At 39.9% G+C, this 14296-nt stretch overlaps 1 pseudogene; it reads right to left on the bottom strand.

Moving 5' to 3' along the window:
- Window positions 1-469: 469 nt before the first annotated feature.
- Window positions 470-14296, bottom strand: part of LOC115381993 (uncharacterized) — a 30153-nt pseudogene continuing 16326 nt past the window's right edge.

Raw genomic sequence — 14296 nt, 5'->3', positions numbered from 1 at the left:
TTATAACTGTAACTTATAACTGAGAAATTATTCATTATTGTTTCAATTTTTTTTAATACAATACAACAAGAAATATAGGTTTGCCTAACAGTGCTATAGACTGTACATAAAAGATGGAGTTGACGCGACGTCACCCACAGGATTCTGAAAATCCTGTTCTGAAGCTCTGAGCAGGGCATTGCCCTACTGAACACTTTAAACTGGATGTAAGTCTGACTGATCAAGCCTAGCACATGTGGGCAGAGGAGGCACTGTGATTGAGGGATTTATGTAAAACTTTAACTCACAAAAAAAAGTCAACAGATGACTTATATCAATCAATCATTCATTCATTTTCTGCCACTTTATCCCTTTCGGCCCCCCCCCCCCCCCCCCCCCCCCGACAAGGAACCACGAGGGACATGGTCGAACGCCTTCTCCAAGTCCACAAAACATATGTGAACTGGTTGGGCGAACTCCCACGAACCCTCTAGCACCCTATGGAGGGTGCTAGATGTTCTGTGACCAGGATGAAAACCACATTGTTCCTCCTGGATCCGAGATTCAACAATCGGCCGAATCCACCTCTCCAGTACCCAGGAGTAGACTTTCCCAGGGAGGCTGAGGAGTGTGATCCCCCTATAGGTGTAGCCTCCAGTCTCCCACCCCAGTCTGCCAATCCAGAGGCACTGTCCCCAACCACCACGTGATGTTGCATAGACGTGTCGACCAAGACAGTCCCTGCGCATCCACAGATTTAAGATACTCAGGGCGAATCTCATCCTCCACCAGTTCCTTGCCATCGAGGAGCTTACCAACCACCTCGGTGACTTCAGCTTGGGTAATGGGTAAGTCCACCTCTGAGACCTCAGCCTCTGCTTCCTCTGCGGAGGACTTGGCGACGAGATTGAGGAGGTCCTTGAAGTATTCCTTCCACCGTCATATAATATCCCCAGATGAGGCCAGCAGCTCCCCAACTCCACTGTAAACAGTGTTAGGAGAGACCTGCTTTCCCCTCCTGAGGCGCTGGACGGTTTGCCAGAATTTCTTCGAGGCCGACCAGTAGTCTTCCTCCATGGCCTGCCCGAACTCCTCCCAGGCCCAAGTTTTTGCCACCACAACCACTCGGACTGCATTTTGCTTGGTCTGCCAGTACCTGTCAGCTGCTTCTGGAATCCCACGAGCCAACAAGACTCGATAGGACTCCTTCTTCAGCTTGACAGCATCCCATACTTCCGGTGTCCACCAACGGGTTCAGGGGTTGCTGCCAGGACAGGCACCGGAGACCTTACGGCCACAGCTCCGATCGGCTGCTTTGACAATGGAGGTGGAGAGCATGGTCCACTCAAAGTCTGTGTCCCCAACCTCCCTCGGGATCTGGGAGAAGCTCTACCGGAGGTAGGAGTTGAAAACCCTGCTGACAGAGGGTTCACCAGACGTTCCCAGCAGACCCTCACAACACGTTTGGGTCTGCCAAGTCTGTCCGGTTTCCTCCTTGGCCAATGAATCCAACTCACCACCAGGTGGTGATAGATTGACAGCTCTGCTCCTGTCTTCACCCGAGTGTCCAAAATACATGGCCGGAGGTCAGATGGCGCGACAATAAAGTCGATCATCGAACATGTATCCATACTTTTATGAAAACATCGATCTTTGAGATAGGAGCTGAACCAGAATGCTATTCATAAAAAGGGGGGCTGAAATTGTTCGTAATTAATGAGAAAGTTTTCAAAGCTGGAAATTGATAAATAAATAAGGACAAGCTCTAAGTCTAAAAACTGGAAGCCGACCCTCACAACACGTTTGGGTCTGCCAAGTCTGTCCGGTTTCCTCCTTGGCCAACGAATCCAACTCACCACCAGGTGGTGATAGATTGACAGCTCTGCTCCTGTCTTCACTCGAGTGTCCAAAATACATGGCCGGAGGTCAGATGGCGCGACAATAAAGTCGATCATCGAACATGTATCCATACTTTTATGAAAACATCGATCTTTGAGATAGGAGCTGAACCAGAATGCTATTCATAAAAAGGGGGGCTGAAATTGTTCGTAATTAATGAGAAAGTTTTCAAAGCTGGAAATTGATAAATAAATAAGGACAAGCTCTAAGTCTAAAAACTGGAAGCCAAAAAAATGTTGTCTGGAAGAAGATCACTTGCTGCACTGAATCACATCAGTGTGGACGAATAGACACTGGCTGAGGTGTTAGTAGGTCATTCAATTAAACCGTGACAGTATCATCTATTACAAATAATGGAAATTCACGATACACGTGCACATTTTCATTGTTTCCTTTAATGGTGTCTTAGAGCCAGACAGCAGTGGAACGGCAGCCAGGTCTCCTCCCCAGAGCAGTGGTGGTCCTGCCGTGCCAGACCTGGGTCAAAGCTGGACTCAAGGACCTGATTCAGACCCGAGGACCTGAGTGGGACCCAGGACCAAGCCAGATCTGGGACCAAATCCTGCCTTCAAGCAGTATGAAGCAGCACTCTGCAATGACGCGTATATGCGGCATACTTAAACAGTACTCCTGCTCTGTGGCAGGGATTGCAGCATTATTTAAATTTTTTATTCTTTTCATTTTCAATCTGTACTGAATATGTGGATGCTTGGACTTTATGACATATTTGAGGTTTACTTAATAATTATTTTCATGCTCCGCCAGGTTTTTCTGTACTGCGCAGCAAAAACCAATTTGACTCAAAATTGTGCATGTGATGTCAGATCTGTTGTGAGATTTGATTGTACCATACACTCAAGTCCATATTGATAAAAGCCAATCCTAGTGTGGAAATGGGCATATGCCTAATTTTCTGTGGAAATAAGTGCCATTTTGCACATCAGTGTTAATGCCTTTAGGGCAATTTTGACAAATAATCTCAAGGCAGCAAATCTTTGCAATGTTTCCTTATGTTTGAAATGCTCTGACAGCAACCCATGCTTCAGATCAAGTAACTTCACTTTGAAATGTAGTATTGCTCTAAAGACTTTTTGCCATTTGGTTCCATTTTCCTAAAAAGGAATGTAACATATACCTCTCTAAAAGTGACAAACAGAAAAAATTGAAATCATAAGAAGTTGCAGATGTAGATTTATTGCTTGAATGAGGAAATGACAGCAGCAAGTAGATTATTAGATCAGAACAATATGAAAAACCTGACAAGATTCCTTTAACGTGATTTGTATCCCACTGAAGTAATTATATTACTTTGATTAATTCATTAATAGTTTGCTGAGAGAAAAAAAAAACACATGGTAAAATAAAATTAATAAAAGGTAAAAGTGATACAGAGTACACAAGTTGAATTTGTCTAAAACGCTAAAAAGAGTGAAAAGATGACAAGTATGCAGATGTGTCAGCGTGGTGATGGCCACGTCATCACAGATGGTGTATGGCTATATTCAACACTATTTACCAAGGCCATGAGCAAAGGCATATGAAAGATAACTGTAGTAGTGGGGCAGAAGGCCTTTGTGGTGGCCATGTAGCAGCTCTTGTAGTTTGTGGAGAACCAGATGTTGTTGGCTGAAGAGCTGCAGAAGGTGCTGTTGCCCACAGAGAGAAAGATGGAGCTGATGGAGCAGTAGCTGGTGGTGGTGTACAACCAGGCATTGCTGGTAGTACAGTGGCAGCTGTTGGTGGTGGTCAATTGGTAGTTCCAACTGTTGGCGCAACAGTTGTTGGTGGTAGGAAAGCAACTGGAGATGCAGTTGGAAAATCACCAGTTGTTGCTGGAGGAGATAAATTTTTATCTTGAATGACAGTTGCTGTAGCTCCTGAAGTGCAACTTTAATTTGAACTAACACTTCACGTGACAAGGGATGAACGGTTGTTGATTCAACAACAGGCGCATGAGCAATTGTCGGCTCAGGAGTGGTTGTGGTTGTTGTTGTGGTTGTGGTTGGGGCAGGTGTAGTTGTTGTGGTAAAAAGGTAACAGGATGGTGTGAACAGAACTGTGCCCACTTCTTCCAGGAATGGCAGAACTCTGATGTCATTAGCAATGTCACACACATTTGAGGTTCCACAGCCAGTAACAGTGAGCCTTTCACGATCCTTCAGTACTGTGGATAAAAAGGTCACATTATGTGTTCAAATGATTTCTTGATTAGTTTTGATATATATATATATATATATATATATATATATATATATATATATATATATATATATATATATATATATATATATATATATATATATATATATATATATACTTACTTTCCGACTGAAAGCAGGTGTCCTCCTCTCCTTTACAGTTCACTGAGCCACACTGTATTCCATTAATTTCTGGAGCATCAGGGACTGAAACAAACCACGTGAAAACACTGAGTGAATATTTTAAACATTTCCCTTTGAAATTATTTCAGAATAGTTGTTTGTAATTGTTTTCTTCACAATCATTCTGATCAAAATATACTTACAAGTAAGGTTATTCAAGTTGCAATCATCCACGTCACAGCACGTAGTATTTGCAACTGTGTGTAACCCATCCGTGTTGGCAGCAATCGTCTGTGGGCCTGTGGTTGGACAAACAGTGGGACTTGCACAGTCTCTGTAGATTCTCTGTGCTCCATCTGTTTCTGTTGTCAAAACACAGTAGAGAGAATTTCATGAAGCACACAATTATTTTTTAATACATGTAGTTCAGTGAAAATGAAAAGATGACATGAAGAAAAAAATACCTCTGATGAATGCATTGAAACATTTTTCGCCTTGTCCACATTGAGTATCCCATCCATGTGCACAGTCCAGATCATTGACATCGGTACATACATGACAACGGATTGCTCCAGCTGTAAATAGAACAAACATTACAAATATATATTACTATATGAAAAATGCACTGATGATCCTCTATGTCTAAAGCTTTTTAGATGTGCTTTTTTCCACACATCATAGTCCTGTCATGAAAAGTTTTCAGGTTTTAGTTTCGTTTTTTGCCTTTACACCTCATGCTGTCACATTTCGTTAGTTCTCATGGGAATTAGAAATTAATTATAATTCACCTTTTTTTAATTTCTGTTTTTCTGTCATTAAGAGTAAAAATATGATTTATGTGCAGGTTAAAACTGTTCATTACATGTAGTAATATTTCGCATCTCACTTAACTCTCTTTTATCATTTTGAAATTGTATTCCTCTGTTAATATTAAATGCGCTTGTCTTTTTCCTGCATTAGGTTTATTGTAAAATTAAGTTTGGTTACCTGTGCTGGAGAATGCCCAGATGAGAGTTAGAGAGAGAAACAGCTTCATCATGATGGTCAGGAGTTTACAGCAGAGTCTTGAAGGCTGGAGCTGTCTCTGCTGAGCTTCTCTTGGCTTCTTATACTTTACAAGTTCTGGAATACTTGATGAATAATTAGTGAGTATTAACCTAAATTACTGGGCGTTTTACTGGATGTTCTCTGAAGACACTCCCCATCTGCTTTTTAGTCACCGCACCCTTTTTGTCATTTCAAATGACTGACAGCATATTATTTGACCTAGTAGTTGAGAGGGTTCAGATTGTTCTTTCAAAGTGGAAAGACACATCGAACATGGCTGTCTCAAAATATGCAAATTGTCCACATCTGCCAGGTGTTCTTTACATAGGAGAGAAAATTGTCACTAAAAGCTGGAAAAAAATGCAAACAAACCCTGAATAACAGTATTCAGTAACAATAACTGGCACATAATACTTTTTTGACATACTGTTAAAACCTTTAAATTTGTTGCTATTGTAAACACTACAACAATGACAATCCCGAAGGTCTGATGAACAGTTCTTTGCTCTTGTTGCTTTTGTCACACATGCTCATGTTCAAACAATACCACCTGTTTTTTTTTTTTGTTTGTTTTTTTAATGATGAAGTTATAATTTAATGGCGTTGGATGGAATTTATATGAATAAGACTGAAAATTAGAAGAAAAAAATTAATAAAAGTTTAAAAGTGTAAGCAATATGCATTGTTAGATGTTACACAGTGCTATCCCATTTCAAGTAGAATTTATTTAGCAATTTTTAATAAATGTTTGAGTCAAAAAAGTTGCCCTTAATTCTCAGAGAGATCCCTATAACAGTTTATTCCACACTGTGTTTATCTGTTAGATTATTTCAGTTACCAGAGAATATTTATCATTGACCTGCTCAGGAAAGCTTTGTGTTTACAGGATATAGTTAAATGCACTTTGTGTCATTTAAAATAACATTTAAAAAAAACAAAAAAAACATGAGATGTTGCTCAATGTTGGCGGTCCAATTTCCCATGAGACTTGTCCATGTTTCTTTGTGTCTCTGAGCGAGGCAATTTCTCTCATGGTTTACCTAACGTGTCAGCAATTTAAACCATGACACACTTGAAGCAATGAGTTCAGACAAACCAGTCAACACATTTCATATAACAAAGGCAATAACTGTAACCTTATTTGGCACACCTTGAGGTTATTAATATAATAAGGCTTAGAGATTAGAAGAAAATGCTTCTGGCATTTTCAATTTCTCAAACCATATGTATACTCTTTCCTGACAACATCAAGTGAAATATTTTCATTGTCATGAAATATTAAATATTGATCGTTGTGAGCATACACCCTGAACTTTTCAATATTTTGCATTTGCAAGCTCACATTAGATCAGGGCTCTCAGACCTGCTCGACCTTGACATAGTTCCTCAAGTAAGGTGTGTGTGAGCAGAGCCTTGTCATAAAGAAAAATGACTTTCTATTGCAAAGTATGAAAATATTGCAAAGTATATAAAATATGTACCGATCTTCAAACATTTATAGCCTTTAGTGGCTGGCTGTTGCAATGCTTTGCTGTGGGAATATATTGACACCACTTTAGCTGCCTGCCATTACTGAGTACCAATATGTGTACTTGTTAAATGCCATTATGATTAAAATTGTTTTCAGAAATGTTTTCATCTAATGCTTTAATTTGTCACATAACAAATCACAAAGCTCACACTTTCACTACATGCATTCTATATTGTTTTCTTGGCCTTAGTATTCCAACATAATTGGATAAAAGTCTGAATAACAGAAATTTTAAGTATGACTATATGACTTTAATTTTACCAATGGTTTATTGAACCATTGTCACATATTTTTCAGTTACAGTTTTTTTTTGTTTTTTGTTTTTTTTTTCAAAGAGCCCACTGGTTATCAGTGAGGTTGTTGGATTTGGTACTCCAATCCAAAAATCCTGAGTCTTTTTCTGTTCAATAAGAGACTGTAGCACATAAAATGTAATATTCTAACAGATCTGTATGACCTGCTACAGGAGAGAATAGGCTAATACTGAGGGTTCTAATTTTGTGGCACAACGCAGGGTGATGGACCATGGCGCAACCTGCACAGTACTAATTTCATCTGGTGCAAAGCCCCCTGCTGGATGTCAAGACAGGGTCGATCCTGGGTCCTCCTGGGTCTGTGCACAGGTCTGTCTCTTCCCATGCCTCCCACCTATCTGTCCCGTGAGGTTATCACAGGAGTCCAATGAATGTGGGTTCAGTTGTCTGCATCTTGGTTAAACTTTCACTTTGTTCCAGACCTGAAAAGATGAGTTGTCTACTCTGCAGAGTGTATATATCACTACAGTGTCTTATGCATTTGTGAAGTCTAACCAAATACCTGAAATGTAGCAAATCTTGTTTTGGCTCAAAGTTTGGCCACGGTTGTGTTCTGTCTTGCAATATATTGCCACACATTTGAAATGCTCTGGTAGAAACCCACAAATTCAAAACAAGGAAGTTCAATTTCACATAGAATCCTGTTCTGAAAGAAAAAAAATTGATTATTAAATCAAACAATGGAATAGGATTGATTCCATAATTTGAATATTCATCCACTACCAGATGTGACAAATATGAGAAGACTTCCTGAAGGCTTTCATGATCCACTTACAGAAGTGGGTCATATCATTATCTCAGAAAAAATGTTGATAAACTGGTGGAAGAATGTTCGAGGTGCCTTCTCAACTTTTCAAACCTACATTAATTATTTGAATAGTCAATTGGAAGTAATGAATAGGGCAAGTGATGAAAAGAATATGGCGTGGAATGAAACAGATTATCACCATAATTAGTCACATAGAAATGAAATGTCAATCTAACATCATGGACAAAATAAAGACAGTCATTTTGTGTCTTGTTGAATAATTTTATAATATTCTTTACATCATGCTTATTATATTATGTTATTTACTATTGTTCATATCATGCATGTCTCTGTTAGTTATAGTGTGCTAGTGGACACAGGCGTGGAAAAGACATGTATCCTTTTTCTGTTCGCCAGCCTGCCATTTTTTTATTTTTACGGCAGCCTCTTGGCAGCTGGACAGTTTGCTTTTTTCTAAAGCTAAGACTACAGGTCAATTGTCTCTCTGTCTCCCTCTGGCGCAAATTAGGCTCATTGGACAAGAAATGTGACACTATGATTTGTTGCACAACACCTGGCATTTGGAGACCTGATGGAGGCTGATAGAGCCTCCCAAGGTGTCACGGACATTGACCTTTGTAGGGAGGGGGGAAGAGAGTCAACTGAGAAGCAACAAATGGTTTAGAGCAATTGTGTTTTGACGAAGAGTCAACTGAGAAGCAACGGATGGTTTTGAGCAATTGTGTCTTGACGAAGAATCAATTGAGAAGCAACGAACTCCCAAAAAATAGTATAAATAGATGGAGCGGAGAGCGATCGGCGTGTCAGTTCTTTTTGGTCTGCCTGACTGCCAGGGGGTTTTTTGGAAACAAAGTCCTCTTTTTGCATTCTGACTCCGACTCTGTCTGATTGTTCCGAGGAGAACTGCGATTGAAGACTTCAAGAACCAAGAGTGGATATACGTGAAGATTTTACGTTTTTTCTGGAATAGATGTTTGTGGGGTTATTTGCACCGTGACTGGCCTAGGATACTTTTTAAATAAAAATCCACGACAGTCCTTCAGATGCAGTACATTACATTTGTTATTAAATGTGTATAGACAAACTGTTATTTAGCATTGCTCAAGAAAGTGCACTGCTTTCTTGACTATTTTATTGATCTGTCTGACAAATTCCAGATCAGCTGACACATTTTTATTTTATTTTTTCACAATTCATCTTCTCCAGGTACAACAGGGCACCATTCAGTCAAACAGGAGCACACATGTATCCTGAAATATTTAAGGAGAGCTAAATGTTAGAGCACAGTGAAGATAAAGATGTACATTATATTTTTAGGCAGTTCAATCTTTAATGGCAACAACTTATTGGCATCAATTATTATAAAGGACCAGCAACCGTATGAGTGCAAGGTGTTCAGGAAGTGGCTGTATTCACTCCGTTGACTGTTTATAAATATGACAAAAACTTGTGACTTATTGACCGTAGCATTCTGAAATCCTGTTTTGTTGATTTGAGCAGGGTGTCGCCATATTGAACATTTGAAACCAGATGTAAATGTGATTGGTCAAACCTGTCATGTGATCGCATCACATGGACAAAGGAGGTGCTGTGATAGGGCGATTTATGCTAAACTTTAACTCATAAAATAAAATCAACAGATGATTTATGTGACAATCAGAGTCTGGTGAAGTCGACACAGTTGTAGAAACTAGAGAGAGAGACCAAAATATTTTCTGAAACCAGTTTGCTCCTATATGTTTCTTTGCACTCTGAAAATAGGCATTTTTGAATGGGTTTATATCAGAACCGGCCTCCTTTTTGAAACCAATATCATTACCCCCTGCTGGAATTTCCCCAGTATGACAGCTTTTCTGCACTTCCACTTTATCTTCACATTTTACCAGCTACGTTTGGCCGCTAGTTCACTCTTACTCCTTCATTCCAACATCAGAGGGGAAGTAAAATTTGATCATTGGAAGAGTGGGGACCTTACAACAATAAAGGACATAGTAGGGGAAAGGAATAATGAGCAAAGAAGCCAAGGCAACTACCTCCAGCTCTCCTGGGTGACCCCATGCCCTCCCAGGCCAGACCAGAGATATAATCTCTCCAACAAGTCCTGGGCCGATCGCAGGATCTCCTCCCAGTCAGAAGTGCCTGGTAAGCCACTAAAGGTAGGCAGCCAGGGGAATCCTAATCAGATGTCCAAACTGCGTCAACTTGCTCCTCAGTGAGGAGTGGCTCCCATAGTGGGTGTTGTGGAATTTTTGGTGAATCAGAGCCAAAGATGACGATTCAAGGTGTTGACACTGCACAAGGAGGATTATTGAGGAATTGCAGCGGAAGCACACACACAATCAGCTGACTGAGAGCAAGGCTGTTGCCAAGGGAGAATCCAGCCCGACTTGGCATGACTCTCCGGCCAGCCATCACCGAGACTAGCAGACACTGTTTCCAAATGACTTCAGACAAAACAGAGCAGCCTTCACACTGGTTCCTGAGAACTTTGAAACAAAGCATTATTCCACATCAGTGGGTATTACAATATTTGGTCACGTTATGTTTGTTGCAAATATTTAACAGGAATTAAAAGCAACACTTACAAGACATTACTGTAACTGTTTAGTATTCTTTCGGCACATGTACTCCTATTCGCATTTTATTTTCAGAAATTGTGGCCCAAGCATGGCCACAAAATCCAGTTTTTATAACCTTTTTAAACCAATTTTTTCATTCTAAGCCGCTTGTTCCTTTTCAGGGTCATGGGAGGTTCAAATTAATCCCAGCTTTGGGTGAGGGCAGGGTCTATCTCTTTATTCATCTATTATTTCTGATAAACCCCTTGAGATGAGCCATCTCATTTTTCTACTCCACCCTGGTCAGTTTGCCAGTCCATCACAGGGCCATCAGAGGCAGACAACCATGCCACATCACATTATCACCTAGGGGCAATTTAAGGTCGCCAATTAACCTAACAGGCATCATTTTTTGACTGTCGTAGGAAGCCGGAGTACCCAGAGAGAACCCATGCATACAACAGGAGAACATGTAAACTCCACACAGAAAGGCCCCGGGCCCTGGCAGGTACTTGAGCCTGGGACCTTCTGACTGTGAGGCAAGAGCGCTAATCGCTGCTCCAACATGCAGCCCAGTCTATTCTAATCTAAGTTTACTATAATGAAAGCACAGTGATAAGGAATTCACAGGATTGTCTTTTTCAGCACTTTACTGATCCGATGCAATGGGTTTTACTTTGTTTTTGTTAAATAGTACTTTGCAGTTTTACAGTTTTAAGTATTATCCAACAAAACTGTAATTTCTGTTATCAAACTTTTTTTTCTTTATTAGTCATTTGAACAATACTTGTGCTTGAATACAGATTTTCAGTATCATTTCCACCTCTAAAACAAGCTGTGTACTTGAATAAGGTATATTTCAGAGGAAAAAAAAAAAAACACAATGAGAAAAACTAAAACAAAACAAACAATCCTACATACATAAGCATGGTTAAAAGCTGGAACGGAAACAAAGACATTCCACAATAAGAAATATTTGGCAGAACTTGAATGTGATAGCTATAGCATCTGCCTCAACCAGTTGGATCATCCTACAAACACATTTGAAAAACTGAACAGTACACTGTGTCATTATGTTGTTACGTCGTCTAATATTTTTATCTTTTGTTTCACTTGGAAGACTCACTTAAGTTTTGAAGATTGCCATCCTAGCATGCTCAGTCAACATTCCTCTGGGTGTGGTTAGAAGATCTTTTGCATATTGCTCCAACAGTGACATGGATAAAAGCATTTACACAGAAGCAAGATGTGGGGTTAATGACCTTAAGGCTTTGAAAGTTGACCTTACGTTCTTAAGAAGATTGGAAATAATGTTTTGCTGGTCACGTGTACAAGTATTGTACATTGAAATTTGATCTCTTCAATTCCTTTTTTTTAAAACTTCTGATTAGTCCACCAAGGACTACGCTGGAGAAACTGGGAATGCCTTGGGATCCTCCCGGAGCACTGGAGGAACTCTCTTTCAGGGGTACAGGGAAGTCTGCTTTGCTGCCCTGTGACCGCGTCCCAGATAAGCAGTACAAGATAGATGGATGGATGGAAATCAAAACCCCCATGGAGAAACAAAATCACACAATCATTAAATTAAAAGAAACTGTGGGAGTGCTGAGAGGAGATGCAGGAAAGCCAGCTGATATTATATGTTATACTTTTAATTTTTTTAACCGCAGTGTTTCCTTAGAGGGGTCCTCCAGACCAGGGGCTGTATCATGTCTGCTGCTGGGGGTTCTGTGTCCTGGTTGTTTCAGCATGGTTGCAGGACTTCCCACCTCAGTATTTCACAATACTGTGGCAACTCCAAACCAATCTTGTCACCTGAGAGGAAAGTTGTGGGTTCTGTATTTGTCCGATGCGCTGCCGAGTTATCTAGGAAGCAAAACTTTCCTCTCAGGCAACAAGGTCGGTTTGGAGTCGCCACACTTTGTCAACAAAAATTACGGCAACCCACTCTCCTCTCCCCAGCTGACTGCAGGTAAACACGCCCTTTTAAAAGCTACCTGTCAATCACTGCATGCTTCACGTGACCCAAGCTCCCATGCGTTGCCCCCCAAACACCATGTGACACATTCACTCACTATGTTATGGTACCTACAAATACCATAGAAGCAGAAATCAGGAAAACAAAACACTAATATAGAATGAATATAAACAGCAAATGCAACCCACATAATATGCCTCTCGGCAGATGATATGTTATTCTTCCTGCAAAACGCACAAACTTCTCTCCCGGAATTAATAGACAGGTTCTCCTTAAATTTGAAATGCACTATAAACTGGAAAAAAAAATCAGTTGTTTTGCCTCATAACTTTGCTAAAGTCCTGCTAAAACTGGGAAACATTAATTACCGCAGCATTAATATTTCTACCAAACTATCTCACTTAGTACATCTAAATCCCCGCCCCCTCCCCATTAAAACAATAGAAGAGGATTTCCAATCTATGGAGGACACTTCCTATATCTCTCATGGAGAGAGTGATGACATCCAAATGATGGTCCTGCCTGAACAGACATTATTACATTTCTCCCATGCTCCAAATCAAACCACCCTCAACACCTGGTTCAACCTGCTGTCCTCAAAAATTTTATCTAAGACACGAACTATCTCATAATCTATGAACTCTACCAGAACACAACGACCAAGGTGGTTTAGAACTACCTTTTTTTTTTATAATCAATACCTGGTCAGTGAAATATATAATTCTGAAATGCAATCAAACAGGACTCTATAGATGAAAACTGGCTCGACACAGACAAAACATCAGAAATCTCCCCTTTCTTCCACCCTACCATCAAGAAACACAACTGCTTCAAAAGCTCTGAGAGTTTGGTTTGAATTTCTTAAACTGAACTAATGGTAACAAAGACCTCCCCATAAAATCATGTTCACAAACTATTATCAAACTTATCCCACTAAACAGTAACAGTATCCCGTTCAACCTCCAACTAGAACAAAGATCTCAACATCAACACTGACCACCTTTTTGGTATCAAATTTCAACAAATTCAAAATGACTAGTAACACCAATATACAGCCATACAATATCAAGCTGCTTCATAGAGTTCAAAACAAAAATACTATTCCTTTCAAAATCATTATTATCATGCTGTAAGCACAATTGCTCAACACGTGATTCGTTAATGACTAAGAGAAACATTCTTACCGCTATGTTTAGTTTTTGATTGAACATCTTACATTTAAAGTACTTTATATATGTTATAAGAATGAGACAAATCATGAGACCTTGGACTTTTACTTGGTGTCTGGGTTTATTTGTGTGGACCCCAGCCTTTGAGCCATTGCTGGATAAGTATAATTAGTCTTAAATCTGAATGGAAGTTTAAGTAGCTCAAACACTCTAAGTCTTTTTTTTAAAACTGTTTAAAAAAAATAAAAAATAAACTGTTGTGTGAGTAGGCCAGGCTTTTTGGTTGGTGTCCGCATCTCTTTCACCTGCAGTTGGGAAAATTGGGTCCAAAAAAGAATGAAATCCAGTGGCTGGAATGAGATTTCCCTCTTTCATAACACGGAAATGTGTGATGTTGTTGTCAGGTATTTATCACCTCAGGCAACAAAGTCACTGTCTTGGCAGCAGTTGCTAACAAACATACAAGCCAGGCTCTCAGTGGTTAGCTTTTATAGATTAGCTAGCTTGGTTGACAGTTCCCACATTTTTAATAATTGCTTGTTGTGCTTTCAAAGCAGACTTTGTTGTAAATATTAAGTCTGGCTGTTGATCTTGATTTACCAGGTTGATAAGAGATGGAGCAGGAGCTGATTTGCAGAAAATGTGACATGATATTTCATTCCAGCAGACTGCTGGAGAAACATGGAGCACTGTTTTGCACTGGGAGCACTGTTAGACATAGACTGAAGCAA

Source organism: Salarias fasciatus, chromosome 23 (assembly GCF_902148845.1).
Source record: "Salarias fasciatus chromosome 23, fSalaFa1.1, whole genome shotgun sequence".
Lineage (NCBI taxonomy): Eukaryota > Metazoa > Chordata > Actinopteri > Blenniiformes > Blenniidae > Salarias > Salarias fasciatus.
Note: the sequence above shows the minus strand (reverse complement) of the source record. Positions and strands in the feature narration are given on the sequence as shown.